This window comes from Ranitomeya variabilis, chromosome 1, assembly GCF_051348905.1.
Source record: "Ranitomeya variabilis isolate aRanVar5 chromosome 1, aRanVar5.hap1, whole genome shotgun sequence".
In the NCBI taxonomy this organism is placed as follows: Eukaryota; Metazoa; Chordata; class Amphibia; order Anura; family Dendrobatidae; genus Ranitomeya; species Ranitomeya variabilis.
Window position 1 is genome coordinate 649,606,384 of NC_135232.1, and position 19,351 is coordinate 649,625,734.

Below are 19,351 nucleotides of genomic sequence, written 5' to 3' on the forward strand. Positions count from 1 at the left end.
TGCGGGGACGCAGCGTCCCCGCAAGGCATATCACAGGGCGCTATGGGAGAGCGCGATCATCCCGGATGTGAAGAGTTAACACATCCGGCACCATCGCATCCAAAAAGGGGGCGGGGCTTCGCTGCTGCGGCGATACCGCTGGCCATCCTGAACGTGGACACGCAGCCTTAGGCTATGTGCACACGCTGCAGATTTTTCTGCAGCAGTTTCCCATGCGTTTACAGTACCATATAAACCTATGAGAAACACAATCCGCTGTGCACATGCTGCGGAAAAAAATGCGCGGAAACGCAGTGGTTTACATTCCGCAGCATGTCAATTCTTTGTGCGGAATCCGCAGCGGTTTTACACCTGCTCCATAATAGAGAACCGCAGTGGAATCCGCACAAAAACCGCTGTAAATCCGCAGGAAAAAGCAGTGCTTTTGCCCTGCGGATTTATAAAATCCGCTGCGGACCATTCTACGTGTGCACATACCCTAACAGTGTGTAATGTACGCATCCCCAGGATTTGGCTTTGCTGTTTTCATTGACATTAGGACCTGTGGCAGAAATTCAAGCCCCCCAGATTTCTGCAATGTAACCGGACGACCCCGTCCTGTGCAATTGCGCCATATGGGAGAACACACCGTAATTTCCACTGTTATTTTAAATACACGCTTGAAAATTCTCATCCTCACTAAAAGTGGCAATATGAAGTAATATCGACATCGAGTATGAGCCAAAATCCACATAAAAACTCTTAAAATGAATTGCTGTGTTTTTTGTTTGCGCTTGTATGGGTGTATATAGGGGATATTAGGGTTAGTGCAAATCCTTTCACACAACCCGGCCCTGACAGCCTCTGCAGATTCTGTTCAAGGCCCCGTCTCACATAGCGAGATCGCTAGCGAGATCGCTGCTGAGTCACAAGTTTTGTGACGCAACAGCGACCTCCATAGCGATCTCGCTATGTGTGACACGTACCAGCGATCAGGCCCCTGCTGCGAGATCGCTGGTCGTGTCAGAATGGCCTGGACCTTTTTTTGGTCGTTGAGGCCCCGCTGACATCGCTGAATCGGTGTGTGTGACACCGATCCAGCGATGTCTTCACTGGTAACCAGGGTAAACATCGGGTTACTAAGCGCAGGGCCGCGCTTAGTAACCCGATGTTTACCCTGGTTACCAAAAAAAACAAACAGTACATACTCGCCTTTCGGTGTCCCTTGCCGTCTGCTTCCTGCTCTCACTGACTCCCGGCCGTACAGTGAGAAGTGAGAGCACAGCAGTGACGTCACCGCTGCGCTCTGCTCTCAGTGTACGGCGGCTCAGTGAGAGCAGGAAGCAGACGGCAAGGGACACCGAAAGGCGAGTATGTACTGTTTGTTTTTTTTGGTAACCAGGGTAAACATCGGGTTACTAAGCGCGGCCCTGCGCTTAGTAACCCGATGTTTACCCTGGTTACCCGGGTGCTGCAGGGGGACTTCGGCATCGTTGAAGACAGTTTCAACGATGCCGAAGTCGTTCCCCTGATCGTTGGTCGCTGGGGAGAGCTGTCTGTGTGACAGCTCCCCAGCGACCACACAGCGACTTACCAACGATCACGGCCAGGTCATATCGCTGGTCGTGATCGTTGGTAAATCGCTTAGGGTACCGTCACACAGTGCAATTTTGATCGCTACAACGGCACGATTCGTGACGTTCCAGCGATGCATTTACGATATCGCTGTGTCTGACACGCTACTGCGATCCGGATCCCCGCTGAGAATCGTACGTCGTAGCAGATCGTTTGAAACTTTCTTTCGTCATCTAGTATCCCGCTGTGGCGGCATGATTGCATTGTGTGACACAGGTTGTATACGATGTGCGCACAGTAACCAACGGCTTCTACATCGCAAATACGTCATGAAATTATCGCTCCAGCGCCGTGTATTGCAACGTGTGACCGCAGTATACGACGCTGGAGCGATACTTATACGACGCTGCAACGTCACGAATCGTGCCGTCGTAGCGATGAAAATGGCACTGTGTGACGGTACCCTTAGTGAGACGGGGCCTTTAGTCATCAGGCCTGGTCACTGTCAGGGAATACAGCCAGGAGATCACTCAGATCCCACCTCTGCCACCAATTTATGAAGGAACAACATTCCGAAGCCACAATCGTCAGAACAATTATGCAATTGGCGAGGGATGGACGAGGCCGCCGCTGCTTCCACTACTAGGACGATTATTGGGAAACTCACCGTGAGCATATGGAATATACACATGGAAGATGTATTTACAGTGAGGAAAATAAGTATTTGATTCACTGACAATTTTGGAAGTTTTCCCACCTACAAAGAATGGAGAGGTCAGTAATGTTTGTCGAAAATACACGACATACACTTCTTTTAAATCCGCAGCGTTTCCGTGCGGATTTTTCAGCACAGCTTTTTTTTTCACATTGATTTACATTGTACTGTAAATCACAGTGCGGCTCTGCAGCGTTTCTGCGTGGAAAAATCTGCTGCGGATCCGCACTAAATCCGCATCGTGTGCACATAGCCTAAAAAAATCCAGAAAAATCACATTTGTATGATTATTACATAATTAAATTGCATTTTATTGCATGAAATAAGTATTTGATACAAAAGAAAAACAGAACTTAATATTTGGTACAGAAACCTTTGTTTGCAATTACAGAGGCCAGACATTTCCTGTAGTCCTTGATCAAGTTTGTGCTCACTCCAGCAAGGATTTTGGCCCCCTCCTTTATACGGATCTTCTCCAGGTCTTTCAGGTCTCAGGGCTGTCGTTGGGCAACATTCAGTTTCAGCTCTCTCCAAACATATTCTATTGGGTTAAGATCCTTAGGGTATGTCTCCACGTTCAGGATTGCATCAGGATTTGGTCAGTATTTTACCTCAGTATTTGTAAGCCAAAACCAGGAGTGGAACAATCAGAGGAAAAGTATAATAGAAGCATATGCACCACTTCTGCATTTATCACCCACTCCTGGTTTTGGCTTACAAATACTGATGGAAAATCCTGACCAAATCCTGATGCAATCCTGAACGTGGACACATACCCTTAGTTTCCTTGGCTGTGTGTTTCAGGTCATTATCATGCTGGAAGACCCAGCCACTACCCATCTTCAATGCTCTTATTGAGGGAAGGAGGCTGTTGGCCAAAAACTCAACATACTTAACCCCATCCATCCTCCCTTCAATACAATGCAGTCGTCCTGACCTCTTTGCAGAAAAGCACCACCAAAGTATGATGTTTCCCCACCATGCTTCACGGTTGGAACAGTGTTCTTATCATCCTTCTTCTTGCACCAAACACAGCAAGTGGAGTTGATACCAAGTTCTATTTTGTTCTCATCTGACCACATGACCTTCTCCCATGCCTCGTCTGGATAATCCAGGTGGTCATTGGTGAACTTCAAGGCCTGAACATGTGCTGATGTGAGCAGGGGGACTTTGCAGTAGGTATTTCAGCATTTACATTTTTGTTTTTTGCTCCCCCTTCACCCCAGAGCCATAACTTTTTATTTTTTGGTCAATATGGCCGTGTGAGGGCTTGTTTTTTGCGGGACAAGTTGTACTTTTGAACGACACCATTGGTTTTAACATATTGTGCACTGGAAAACGGGAAAAAAATTCCAAGTGCGGTGAAATTGCAAAAAAAGTGCAATTCCACAGTTGTTGGTTTTTAGTGATGAGCGAATATACTCGTTACTCAAGATTTCCCGAGCACGCTCGGGTGTCCGCCGAGTATTTTTTAGTGCTCGGAGATTGTTTTTTTCGGAGCACCTGGATGATTTACAGCTACTAGCCTGCTTGATTACATGTGGGGATTCCCTAGCAACCAGGCAACCCCCACATGTACTTAGCCTGGCTAATAGCTGTAAATCATTTAGCTGAGGCGATGAAAACTAAATCTCCGAGCACTAAAAATACTCAGAGGACACCCGAGCATGCTCAGGAAATCTCGAGTAAAGAGTATATTCGCTCATCACTATTGTTTTTTTTTTTTTTTACTATGTTCACTAAATGCTAAACCTGCCATTAGGACTCCCCAGGTCATTTCGAGTTCATATACACCATATATGTCTAGGTTCTTTTTTATTTAAGTGGTGAAAAAAATAATCCAAAATTTGGTAAAAACAAATGGTGCCATTTTCTGAGACCTGTAGTGTCTCCATTTTTCATCATCTTTGACTGGGTGAAGGCTTATTTTTTTGTGCGCCGAATTGAAGTTTTTATTGATACCATATTGATGTAGATACGATCTTTTGATCGCCTGTTATTGCATTTTATTGCAATGTAGCGGTGACAAAAAATGTAATTCTGATGTTTTGAATTTTTTTTTTATAGGTATGCCATTTAGCAATCAGAATTATTTTTTATATTGATCGATCAGGCGATTCTGAAAACCTGCACCAAACAGGGGTAGTCCGACATCGGTGTACTATTAAGCCCAATGTCGGAAAGGGGTTAATCCATGACGCTGTAGTGTGTTACTAAGGGCAAAGTTTGAGACTGTGGTCCCTTCTCTCTTCCGGTCATTGACCAGGTCCTCCTTTGTAGTTCTGGGTCAATTCCTGACCTTTCTCAGAATCATCCTTACCCCACGAGGCGAGATCTTGCATAGATCCCCAGACAGAGGAAGATTGACAGTCATCTTGCCTTTCATCCATTTTCTAATAATTGTGCTAACAGTTGTTGCCTCCCCACCAAGTTCCTTGCTTATTGTCCTGTAGTCCAGCCCAGCCTTGTGCAGGTCTACAATTTTGTCTCTGGTGTAGACAGCTCTTTGGTCTTGCCATGGTGGAGAGTCTGGAGTGTGATTGATTGTGGCTAGTTCTTTTTATTTTTTATCCAACATTTTTTATTGAGAGCAAAAACATAGCACAGTACAATAAATGCATAGAATAGCAGATCAACAACACATATCAAATTAAAACCACAGAAATGTGAGCTAAACAGTTTGACCTGCAACAACTTGAGTCCAAACTCTCATTTTGTTATGGGAAATACAAATACAACCAAGGGTAGAGGGTGGGGGAGGGAAGGTGTCGAGTGAGACAAGCAACAGACCTAAAACAAATAATGATACTGAGGAAGTAGAAAGTAAAGGGCCTAGTATCAAGCAAGTCTAGACTCAGTAAGGAAGGGCATTAGCTGTTATGGCCGTGGCTAGTACTTTTTAGAAAATCATGGGATCCCCAACTTCTACAATATCTTTGCCCCTGGAGGGCCCAGGCAGGAGATATTCCTGTCATGTTTTCTATAATTTCACCTTTCTATAGAAAGGAAACATGGCACGGATAGCATCATGCATCTAAATTTCCGTATTTTTTTTTTTATTTCTCTTATGTCTTTCATACATAACATGTGTTGCTCTTATCCAATCATGACACCTTATCATGTGACTGATTATATGTGTTGCAATTGGCTGACTGCCATTTAAATAATTTTATATCCAGCACATGTAGGGTATGTGCACACGCTGGGAATTTTGCTGCGGATTTGATGCTGCGGATCCGCAGCAGTTTTCCCAAAGTTTACAGTACCATGTAAACCTATGGGGAAAAAAAAACCGCTGTGCACATGCTGCGGAAAAATCCGCGCGGAAACGCAGGGGATTATTTTCCGCAGCATGTCAATTCTTTGTGCGGATTCCGCAGCGGTTTTCCACCTGCACCAATAGGAAAGTGCAGTTGAAAAACCGCAGAGGAATCCGCAGAAGAAACCGCGATAAAATCCGCAGTGGTTTTGCACTGCGGATTTTCCAAATCCGCAACGTGTGCACATACCCGTACAGCTTTGTAAAAGAATGCAATGGATATTCGAAACACGTAACTGTGTCTGAACCCATGATGGAATATTTTAACTACGGTAATAAATTTTGCCTTTGGGTCATTCCGTGTCAAGTGGACCAGTGGTCCCCACTCGACCTTCTCCGATTTTACTGAAAATTTATAAGGATGTACATGTATGTTTGAAAAGAGGTTCTGTAAATTTTTAGGGCCAGATCTCAAATACATTGGCCACTGTTGACCTTTCACTGGAGGTTCCACCAAGCCTGCGGCTTCAGCTAAGAGGATTTTGCAAACTTTGGCACATAGCCATTAGAGTTCTATACTGGCTATGATGCTGAAATTTGGCATACTAGCCCATCTTTTGCTGCTAAACACGATAAAATTATTACCGGCTATGACAAAACAATATTTGGGCCGCAATTTTGTGTCAAAGTAGCTTGAAAAACGCGTCGCATAAAATTTATGCCAAACTTTGCCCATATATAACTCAAGACCAAAAACCAATAGTAACTGGTGCTTTGCCCTGTACACCAAACATCTACATGACTTTGCATTGCTGCAATATCACGGTCAAAGCATATGTATTTGTGGAAATATTCACACCCACATATGATGAAAAACTTAAAAAAAATGAATTTTACCTATTTTTAGGTCAAATTTCTCAAAAAGGGTACCCCTAAAATATATTAATTCTGATATCATTAGAAAGAGCACATTTTTCTCTACAAGGATCATTGTTTGTTTTTTTGGAGTCTCTCAGTTTAAGAAATGAAAAATGCCACTGAACATGGTGTTATTTATTAATACGCAATGAATGGTAACTGCACTATTCAAACCCTTGCGTTGGTCCATGGTGGTTATACCACAACCAATTCCCTAAGAATTGGTATTATAATCCTATTAAGAATTGTAATAATGCTGTCTTTCGAGAATTGGCAGCCCCATCGCCTAGGAGCCATGGCCGATAGCCGTGCAAGGCGAGCCTCGGGCGGTCTCTTTATTGCAGGTTCCGAAGCCTGAGGGTGGGTGTCTTTGCCTTGGATCCCAAGCCTAATATTGGGTATCATTCCTTGGTTCCCAAGCCATAATGTTCAGTCTAAGTGGTCTGGAATTGTTGCTGAATTTGCAACATAAGCGGTTCAGAGAAGCTGTATTGTCAGCCCATTGCTGTCTAAAAAGGTCCAAATCTTGGCATTGGCACCTAAAAGTTGGTCCATTAAGGCTATATCAGACGAATTCGGTGTCTCTGAACGAATGGTCAAACAAGCTCGAAAGCTTAAATGTGAACATGGGATCTTAGCCTTACCTAGAATTAAGTGTGGCAAGAAAGTTTCTGAGAAAGTGAAGAAAAAGGTGCAGGCATTTTTTGAGGATGATGAATTCAGTCGAATGTGCCCTGGTACAAAAGACTATGTATCAGTACGAATAGCAGGAGAAAAAAAGCAGATGCAAAAGCGACTATTACTGAGCAATATGAGGGAAATGTTTATTGCCGATCGGGATCGGAATGGCCCTCAAATTGGATTTTCCAAGTTTTGTGAGCTTCGGCCAAAGTGGTGCGTAACCGTTGGATCTGCTGGAACACATTCCGTTTGTGTGTGTACCATTCACCAAAATGTCAAACTAATGCTTGCAGCATGCCCAATCAATGATGACTACAAAGAGCTCATATGCAAAATGGTCTGTGGAATTGAATCCAAGGACTGTATGCTTGGCCGTTGTGATAAATGCCCGGGTCTTGAAGTTTTAAAAGAATTTCTAGTCAATGTGTTTGTCAACAGTGACCCTGAAGATATTATTGAGTTCAAACAATGGATTCACACTGATCGAGACACGCTTGATACCAAACAACTGACTATAGAAGATTTCATTGAAGAATTGGTTTTGAAAATTTCTAAACTTTGTAGCCATCACTACATCGCCAAGCATCGAAGTTGCTATCTGAAATCGTTGAAGGAAAATCTGAGACCTGGAGAGCTTGTGATTCTTATGGACTTTGCTGAAAATTACTCATTTATTGTTCAAGATGCCAGTCAAGGTTTCCACTGGGAAAATAGTCAAGCTACAGTACACCCATTTGTAATTTACTTCAAGGAGTAAAATGGTGAAGCTGCGCAGAACATCAGCTTGTGCATAATCAGTGATTGCTCACAACATGACACAGTTGCAGTCCACACTTTCTTAACAGTAATTGTGGAGTATCTCAAGACTCTCATCTATGGGATTCGTCATATCCACTACTTCAGCGATGGATCTGCAGCCCAGTACAAAAATTTCAAAAATGTTCTCAACTTGTGCCACCACAATGCTGATTTCAATATCAGCGCTGAATGGAATTTTTTTGGTACCAGTCATGGAAAGTCACCCTGTGATGGGATTGGAGGGACAGCAAAGAGGTTGGCAGCTCGTGCCAGTCTTCAACGCCCAACTGAAAACCAAATACTGACCCCGGTGGATTTATTCAACTTTTGCAATGAGCAACTGCATGGAATCAAGTTTTTTTTTGTTCCAAAAGAAAAAATTGACGAAATACGGGTAGTTCAAGAGGAAAGGTTCAAAGATGGACATACAATTGCTGGAACAAGAGAAAATCACCAGTTTGTGCCACTTGATGACAAAAAGATTCGCATTTCAAGGGTGTCAAATGACCCATCATCTTTCATTGCCTATGTAGATAGATCTGTCAGATCAGAAATGCCTTTTGTGCCAATTGCAAACCTCCAGCCAGGGCAATACATTGCCTGCATTTACGATAGGAACTGGTGGATTGGAAATATTTCTGAAATTTCTGTCGACGAGCATGATGCATTAATAAATTTTATGCATCCTCATGGACCAGCTAGCTTCTTTCACTGGCCTGTGAGAAATTATACATGCTGGATTCCCGAGCAGTCAATCATTGCAATAATTCCAGCACCAGCTGCAACATCAATGGGCCGACAATACAGCTTCTCTGAACCGATTATGTTGCAAATTCAGCAACAATTCCAGACCACTTAGACTGAACATTATGGCTTGGGAACCAACAAAAGATACCCAATATTAGGCTTGGGATCCTAGGCAAAGACACCCACCCTCAGGCTTCGGAACCTGCAATAAAGAGACCGCCCGAGGCTCGCCTTGCACGGCTATCGGCCATGGCTCCTAGGCGATGGGGCTGCCAATTCTCGAAAGACAGCATTATTACAATTCTTAATAGGATTATAATACCAATTCTTAGGGAATTGGTTGTGGTATAACCACCATGGACCAACGCAAGGGTTTGAATAGTGCAGTTACCATTCATTGCGTATTAATAAATAACACCATGTTCAGTGGCATTTTTCATTTCTTAAACTGAGAGACTCCAAAAAAACAAACAATGATCCTTGTAGAGAAAAATGTGCTCTTTCTAATGATATCAGAATTAATATATTTTAGGGGTACCCTTTTTGAGAAATTTGACCTAAAAATAGGTACAATTCGGTTTTTTTAAGTTTTTCATCATATGTGGGTGTGAATATTTCCACAAATACATATGCTTTGACCGTGATATTGCAGCAATGCAAAGTCATGTAGATGTTTGGTGTACAGGGCAAAGCACCAATTACTATTGGTTTTTGGTCTTGAGTTATATATGGGCAAAGTTTGGCATAAATTTTATGCGACGCGTTTTTCAAGCTACTTTGACACAAAATTGCGGCCGAAATATTGTTTTGCCATAGCCGATAATAATGTTATCGTATTTAGCAGCAAAAGTTGAGCTAGTATGCCAAATTTCAGCATCATAGCCAGTATAGAACTCTAATGGCTATGTGCCAAAGTTTGGAAAATCCTCTTAGCTGAAGCCGCAGGCTTGGTGGAACCTCCAGTGAAAGGTCAACAGTGGCCAATGTATTTGAGATCTGGCCCTAAAAATTTACAGAACCTCTTTTCAAATATACATGTACATCCTTACAAATTTTCAGCAAAATCGGAGAAGGTCGAGTGGGGACGATTTTTAAAACTGGTCCACTTGATGTAGAATGACCCCTTTGGAAGCTGGATAATCTATTTTCATTTCACAGTTGGTCCCATGCAGTTCCGTGCTTCCTATAACGCCAAGCTGGGGTGAGCTGGTTAACTTTACTTTTATGCAGTGATGCCATGCTTTAGCCACTGACAGCCTGTAGCATCTTGCCAGTTTTGTGTTTGGATGTCATCCTTGCAGCAATAAGGAGCACCGGCCAGCGGGGTTCATTGGGTCGAGTATTGTTTAACCCATTCTGAGAATTTTGTAAAAAAAATAAATAAATACTTGCCAGACAACCCAAACACCTTAGGATTTAGGAGGATGTGACCCAGCTGCCTCCAGGCTGATGCTATGGCTCCATTGGGTACTGAGCTCCTTTGAATTGTTAAAAAGGCAACACAATGGCCAAGTGGCCTCTGCTGACACCTGGCATACAAAGGGAAAACTTTACTGCATATTCTCACTATATACAGTCTTCTATTACCAGGTATATTTTGTATGGTGAAAGAACAGTTTTGTATTATGTCTTTTGCAATGTCATGTGTTTTATATTTTGGCGGAGAGTGACCTTGGGTTCAGTAGTGTGCTCGACCATCTCTGACAGTCCCTAAAGGCCCCGTCTCACATAGCGAGATCGCTAGCGAGATCGCTGCTGAGTCACAAGTTTTGTGACGCAACAGCGACCTCCATAGCGATCTCGCTATGTGTGACACGTACCAGCGATCAGGCCCCTGCTGCGAGATCGCTGGTCGTGTCGGAATGGCCTGGACCTTTTTTTGGTCGCTGAGGTCCCGCTGACATCGCTGAATCGGTGTGTGTGACACCGATCCAGCGATGTCTTCACTGGTAACCAGGGTAAACATCGGGTTACTAAGCGCAGGGCCGCGCTTAGTAACCCGATGTTTACCCTGGTTACCAGCGTAAATGTAAAAAAAAACAAACAGTACATACTCGCCTTTCGGTGTCCAGGTCCCTCGCCGTCCGCTTCCTGCTCTGACTGCCGGCCGTACAGTGAGAAGTGAGAGCACAGCAGTGACGTCACCGCTGCGCTCTGCTCTCAGTGTACGGCGGCTCAGTCAGAGCAGGAAGCGGACGGCGAGGGACCTGGACACCGAAAGGCGAGTATGTACTGTTTGTTTTTTTTGGTAACCAGGGTAAACATCGGGTTACTAAGCGCGGCCCTGCACTTAGTAACCCGATGTTTACCCTGGTTACCCGGGTGCTGCAGGGGGACTTCGGCATCGTTGAAGACAGTTTCAACGATGCCAAAGTCGTTCCCCTGATCGTTGGTCGCTGGAGAGAGCTGTCTGTGTGACAGCTCCCCAGCGACCACACAGCGACTTACCAACGATCACGGCCAGGTCGTATCGCTGGTCGTGATCGTTGGTAAATCGCTTAGTGAGACGGGGCCTTAAGACACTGAATGGTGATGCACTTTTCCTGAAACTAGAAAAAAAAAACAAAAAAAAAAAACAGGAGGCGCTGATTTATCACTTGAGGTTGATTGCTTCAAATATAGGGACGAACCCACTCCTATTCGTCCAAAAAGTAATATACAAAAGGAAAAGTTAAAATATTTGCGCTAAACTCCTCAATTTAAGATCATAAATAAATTAAAAAAAAAAAAAAAATGAAAATGTGACTAAAAAACAAAATATGTTTCACGTTAATATCCAAATGAATGGCAATCTGAAATTACCTGAGTGTCCAAGACTGTGTTCAGATTTTGCCTGTTATATCTTCAAAAGGTCCTGCAGTTATGTGCTGTGAAGCATGCGACTTTTCCTGAAACCACTGTTATCTAGCTATTTTCCACAGATTTCCAAGCAATCTTCATATATCCCCCACGTCGGTAGAAAGTAACTAAATCATTCTGAAATCCCAACTAATAAGAATTAAAACAGTTGCTGGGCTAGATCAGTTTTGAAAAGATTTTCCAGCTCCGTACATTACCATGGACAGTAATATCATGGAGATTTCTTTATAAATGGTGATATAAAAAAAATTCAAGGTGTTGCCACACAATACACAGCTGATAGTTTTCTGAACTGTACTGCAGACAATCTTACAAAAGCTTACAGGGGCTCCTGAGGATCCCGCACAGATTATACTAAAATTCAATAGACCATTTACTGGGTTCATCGGACAGTCTAGTGTATATGGAGGCCTCCCGACCGGTATCGACAGATGTCAGGGGAGATCAGGATCCGGACTCTCCCATAGTGCTCCAGTGTTATCTATGAAAGAGCTTATGTCAGACATTTCTGATGTTCTGATGATGTCTTGTCTCCTAGAGAATAAAAGGATTGTCAGTACGAAATTGGACATCTTCCCAAGCATTATCTGTTGGTGGTCCCCATACACATTAGACTGTTGGATGTACCTGCCAATATCGGAAGGTTCGGATTACTTTAGCCTAACGTGTATGGGGGCCTTCTGGGTTTGTTTCATGTAGTGCTGCAGAGCGGTAGTCGTGACCGAGCTGCTGTCCAGTTGCGCTCTAGCATTTTACAGACAAGGGGTGTCCCAGTCCGCTGTAGGGTCGGGGTGCATCACACTAATTTGTAACCGCAGGTCTCTGCAGCTTCCAGACTTCCGCGATCAGGAGCCGCCACACACAATGCATGGGACACCAGGTTCTTTGCAACATTCAAGCTTTTACTACACAGTCCAAGTTCATCAGGTGGGATAGGGCACAGCAATTCACACTTTCTTCCTTCTTAGCACAACTCCTATTCTGTTCTGCCACACGTTCATTCTGCCCCAAAGCCTGCTGATTCCATCAGCCTCAGGGATTCATTGTCCACTCTGGCAGAGCACCCGGGACTGGCCACCTGACCCCTATGTAACTCCATGTCCACTGACTTTCTGACTTCGGAAGACAAGGCCCGCTCCATGGTACCTGGCCCGAGCCCTAGACTCCAGACGTTGCAGGAATGTCCATCGAGGATCTCCATTTGGCTGCCCACTGCCCTGAACATTTGGCCCATACTGCCCCTAGGAACCCACCCCACCTGAACTCTCCTTCACACTTCACTGGTTGACACTAAACTCCCTCTAACTAGGAAGTGCCCCCTTCTTATCATAACTAGCGCCCCTCACTGGGTTATTCCTAACCTTAGTCATTTCCTTTCTACATGCTAACCTGTTCTATATCCTATGCTGTCCTAAGCTTATCCTTATGCTATATTCACATTATACTCGAACACTTTTACTGTACATTACCATTTTACATTATATCACATTACATTAGACCCACATTTCTTCACCTATAAAACCGCACAAAGGTATTCACATAGTGCATCTGTTGTTTTCAGGGGCAGGAACAGGGTAAGACAGTCCACATTAGTGATGGGCAAACCCTCGATGTTTGGGATCGGCGGGTTCGCCCGAGTTTTTTGTACAGTTCGAGGCCAGAGATGACACGAACTTGCGTCCGAACACCGAACTCGGACTTTACATATATGGGATGAGGAGGGGGAGCTGTAAAAAAAAAAAAAAAAAGGCAGAAAACTAATAATAAGTATTATAATTATACTTACCTGTCCAGCGACACGTCCTCCCATCCCGCTGTCTCCCGGCCGCATCTGCTGCTGGGGCCGCTCATTAACTTCTGGCAATATTCACTGCACTCGGCAGTCTTCGGCTTTTTCCGGCAGTGATGAACACTGACGGAAAAAGCCGAAGACTGCCGAGTGCAGTGAATACGGGCAGAAGGCGATGAGCGGCCCCGGAAGTAGATGCGGCCGGGAGACAGTGGGACGGGAGGATGCGTCGCTGGATAGGTAAGTATAATTATAATGTTTATTATTAATTTTCTGCTTTTTTTTTTTTACAGCCCGAACTGTTACACTGGTTTCCCATGTGAAACCAGTGTTCGGGACCGTGTGACCAAACACTATGTGTTCGGTACGGTCCCGAACTTTGCAGTTCGTGTTCGCATATCCCTAGTCCACATCCTTACATTTACACGTCTGTTAATCCCGGACCGGCTTGGATTGGAAAACCCAACCCGACCACCAGATCTCTTGACCTGAGGTTATGGCTTCACATATACCCATGTTTGTTCAGGTCAGGCGATCTAGCGGTTGAGCCTAGTATTCCTACCCAAGCACAGATGTGTGATCCGAGAATGATTGGAGACAGAAATGTAAAACAAAAGATATGAGTAAATAACTTACATTTATTATTTTGACCACCCAGCCAATGTGCTGTCAATAAGGGCTCATTCAGATGTCATTGAATTTTCCCACATGCCAAAAACGGTGTTAAACGTCATCAGTGTTTTTGATCAGAGACATCAGAGTTTGCTCACTTTCATCAGTTTTTCTTGGATGAAAAATTAAAAATAAATATGGAGGTTTCTCCAGCTTCTTTCAAACATTCCGTGAAAAACGGACAGAACATGGGTGTCATCAGATTGCGGTCCAGGTTTTTCACTGACCCATAAACTTGTATTGGCGAGTTTGATTCGACCCTCAGACACAGTATAATAAAATAATATACCAATAGTGCAATGTGCTAAACAAAAATGATGCAGATTTCTACTAATGGGAATCGTAGGGTCTGCACTTCTTTAGTTTTCTTTTATAGTGCCTGTAGAAACATAGAATGAAAAGCCTAGAAAATTAATTCTGACTTCGGAGCCTACAATGCGAGTATCAGTTTGTTTCAGGTATCACATTTACCAGAATAACAATGTTCTTTTGAGTACATGAAAGACAGTACTTGATGAGTATACAGACCATTACAAGAAAAATAACACCAGACTTTTGTGAAAAATATTCATAGAATGGTGGAACAAACATTACAGATTGCTTTTATTCTTCATTACCTTTCCAGGACAGTATATTACTCCATCAGCTACTGCCCATATTTTCTTCCCATGATAAGAATATGGAAACCTTTCATATGAGGTCTAATTATTAGAATTATTGAGGACCATTTTTAGGGTAGATTTAGGCCGGAGTCACACTAGACCGTAATACGGACGAGTGCAATATGATAAAAAAATCGCATAGCACTCGGCCCAATGTTAATCTATGGGGCAGCTCCTATTATCCGTTGTTTTCTCGGCCGTATTCAGGAACCGAGTGAAATCGCAGCATGCTGCGACTGTCAGCGTATCTCGGCCGAGAATCGCCAATGCAAGTCTATGGGTGCGAGAGAAAAATGGATTACACACGGACCACACTTGTGACTTGCGAGAAATACGCACTGGTGTTCTATAGAAAAGCCGGCAATTCAGCGCGGTTTACAGTAAAATCACACTGACAGAATAGAACAGATAAAATTAATGTCTACACATAGTATAGGTATATATGTAAGTGTATATACAGGTCCTTCTCAAAAAATTAGCATATAGTGTTACATTTCATTATTTACCATAATGTAATGATTACAATTAAACTTTCATATATTATAGATTCATTATCCACCAACTGAAATTTGTCAGGTCTTTTATTGTTTTAATACTGATGATTTTGGCATACAACTCCTGATAACCCAAAAAACCTGTCTCAATAAATTACCATATTTCACCCGTCCAATCAAATAAAAGTGTTTTTTAATAACAAACAAAAAAACCATCAAATAATAATGTTCAGTTGTGCACTCAATACTTGGTTGGGAATCCTTTGGCAGAAATGACTGCTTCAATGCGGCGTGGCATGGAGGCAATCAGCCTGTGACACTGCTGAGATGTTATGGAGGCCCAGGATGCTTCAATAGCGGCCTTAAGCTCATCCAGAGTGTTGGGTCTTGCGTCTCTCAACTTTCTCTTCACAATATCCCACAGATTCTCTATGGGGTTCAGGTCAGGAGAGTTGGCAGGCCAATTGAGCACAGTAATACCATGGTCAGTAAACCATTTACCAATGATTTTGGCACTGTGAGCAGGTGCCAGGTCGTGCTGAAAAATGAAATCTTCATCTCCATAAAGCATTTCAGCCGATGGAAGCATGAAGTGCCCCAAAATCTCCTGATAGCTAGCTGCATTGACCCTGCCCTTGATGAAACACAGTGGACCAACACCAGCAGCTGACATGGCACCCCACACCATCACTGACTGTGGGTACTTGACACTGGACTTCAGGCATTTTGGCATTTCCTTCTCCCCAGTCTTCCTCCAGACTCTGGCACCTTGATTTCCGAATGACATGCAAAATTTGCTTTCATCAGAAAAAAGTACTTGGGACCACTTAGCAACAGTCCAGTGCTGGTTCAAAAGTGGCTTTACCTGGGGAATGCGGCACCTGTAGCCCATTTCCTGCACACGCCTGTGCACGGTGGCTCTGGATGTTTCCACACCAGACTCAGTCCACTGCTTCCTCAGGTTCCCCAAGGTCTGGAATCGGTCCTTCTCCACAATCTTCCTCAGGGTCCGGTCACCTCTTCTCGTTGTACAGCGTTTTCTGCCACATTGTTTCCTTCCAACAGACTTACCATTGAGGTGCCTTGATACAGCACTCTGGGAACAGCCTATTTGTTGAGAAATTTCTTTCTGGGTCTTACCCTCTTGCTTGAGGGTGTCAATGATGGCCTTCTTGACATCTGTCAGGTCGCTAGTCTTACCCATGATGGGGGTTTTGAGTAATGAACCAGGCAGGGAGTTTTTAAAAGCCTCAGGTATCTTTTGCATGTGTTTAGAGTTAATTAGTTGATTCAGAAGATTAGGGTAATAGGTCGTTTAGAGAACCTTTTCTTGATATGCTAATTTATTGAGACAGGTTTTTTGGGTTATCAGGAGTTGTATGCCAAAATCATCAGTATTAAAACAATAAAAGACCTGACAAATTTCAGTTGGTGGATAATGAATCTATAATATATGAAAGTTTAATTGTAATCATTACATTATGGTAAATAATGAAATTTAACACTATATGCTAATTTTTTGAGAAGGACCTGTATATATATATATATATATATATATATATATATATATATATATATATATATTTATATTTCATATAGCGCTAGATAGCAGAAAAGCCGGTAATTCAATTGCCGGCTTTGCTATCTCCTTCCCAAACCCGACAGGATATGACATACAGTAAACCATCTCATATCCCTTATTTTTTTACATATTCCTCACTACTAATGTTAGAAGTGTCTGAGTGCAAAATCTGGGGGCTCTAGCTGTTAAAATAAAGGGTTAAATCACGGAAAAAACTGGCATGGGCTCCCGCGCAATTTTCTCCGCCAGAGTGGGAAAGCCAGTAACTGAGGGCAGATATTAACCCCTTCATGACCCAGCCTATTTTGACCTTAATGACCTGGCCATTTTTTGCAATTCTGACCAGTGTCCCTTTATGAGCTAATAGCTCAAGAACGCTTCAACGGATCCTAGCGATTCTGAGACTGTTTTTTCGTGACATATTGAGCTTCATGTTAGTGGTAAATTTAGGTCGATAATTTTTGCGTTTATTTGTGAAAAAAATGGAAATTTGGCGAAAATTTTGCGATTTTCAAATTTTTTATTTTTATTCTGTTAAACCAGAGAGTTATGTGACACAAAATAGTTAATAAATAACATTTCCCACATGTCTACTTTACATCAGCATAATTTTGGAAACAATTTTTTTTTTTGCTAGGAAGTTATAAGGGTTAAAATTTGACCGATTTCTCATTTTTACAACAAAATTTACAAAACCATTTTTTTTAGGGACCACCTCACATTTGAAGTCAGTTTGAGGGGTCTATATGGCTGAAAATACCCAAATGAATCCATTTTAAAAACTGCACCCCTCAAGGTGCTCAAAACCACATTCAAGAAGTTTATTAACCCTTCAGGTGTTTCACAGCAGCAGACGCAACATAGAAGGAAAAAATTAACATTTAACTTTTTAGTCACAAAAATGATTTTTAGCAACAATTTTTTTATTTTCCCAAGGGTAAAAGGATAAACTGGACCCTGAAAGTTGTTGTACAATTTGTCCTGAGCACGCTGATACACCATATGCAGGGGGAATCACTGTTTTGGCGCACAACAGGGCTCGGAAGGGAAGGAGCGCCATTTGAATTTTTGAATTAAAAATTGGCTCCAATCTTTAGCGGACACCATGTCGCGTTTGGAGAGCCCCTGTGTGCCTAAAAATTGGACCTCCCCCACAAGTGACCCCATTTTGAAAACTAGACCCCCCCAAGGAACTTATCTAGATGATAGTGAGCACTTTCAACCCCCAGGTGCTTCACAAATTGATCTGTAAAAATGAAAAAGTACTTTTTTTTCACAAAAAAAATTATTTTAGCCTCAATTTTTTCATTTTCACATAGTTAACAGGATAAAATGGATCCTAAAATTTGTTGGGCAATTTCTCCTGAATATACGGATACCTCATATGTGGGGGTAAACCACTGTTTGGGCACACGGCAAGGCTCGGAAGGGAAGGAGCACCATTTGACTTTTTGAATGAAAAATTAGCTCCAATCGTTAGCAGACACCATGTCGTGTTTGGAGAGCCCCTGTGTGCCTAAACATTGGAGCTACCGCACGAGTGACCCCATTTTGGAAACTAGACCTCCCAAGGAACTTATCTAGATGCACAGTGAGCACTTTCAACACCCATGTGCTTCACACATTGATCCGTAAAAATGAAAAAGTACTTTTTTTTTCACAAAACAATTATTTTAGCCTCAATTTCTTCATTATCTCATGGGCTACAGGATAAAATGGATCTTAAAATGTGTTGGGCAATTTCTCCTGGGTACGCCGATACCTCACATGTGGGGGTAAACCACTATTTGGGCACACGGCAAGGCTCGGAAGGGAAGGAGCGCCATTTGACTTTTTGAATGAAAAATTAGCTCCAATCGTTAGCAGACACCATGTCGTGTTTGGAGCGCCCCTGTGTGCCTAAACATTGGAGCTCCCCCACGAGTGACCCCATTTTGGAAACTAGATGCCCCAAAGAACTTATCTAGATGCACAGTGAGCACTTTCAACCCCCATGTGCTTCACAAATTGATCCGTAAAAATGAAAAAGTACTTTTTTTTCACAAAACAATTCTGTTAGCCTCAATTTCTTCGTTTTCTCTAGATGTGTGATGAGCACTTTGAACCCCCAAGTGCTTCACAGAAGTTTATAACGCAGAGCCATGAAAATAAAAAATCACTTTTCTTTCCTCAAAAATTATATTTTAGCCCGCAATTTTTTATTTTCACAAGGGTAACAGGAGAAATTGGACCCCAAAAGTTGTTGTCCAGTTTGTCCTGAGTACGCTGATATCCCATATGTGGGGGTAAACCACTGTTTGGGTGCATGGCAGAGCTCAGAAGGGAATTAGTGACGTTTTGAAATGCAGACTTTGATGGAATGGTCTGCGGGTGTCATGTTATGTTTGCAGAGCCCCTGATGTGCCTAAACAGTAGAACCCCCCACAAGTGACCCCACTTTGGAAACAAGTTCCTTGGGGGGTCTAATCTAGATGTGTGGTGAGCACTTTGAACCCACAAGTGCTTCACAAAGGTTTATAACAGAGCCGTGAAAATAAAAAATCATTTTTTTCCTCAAAAATGATTTTTTTCTAGCCCTCAATTTTTCATTTTCACAGGGTAACAGGAGAAACTGAACCCCA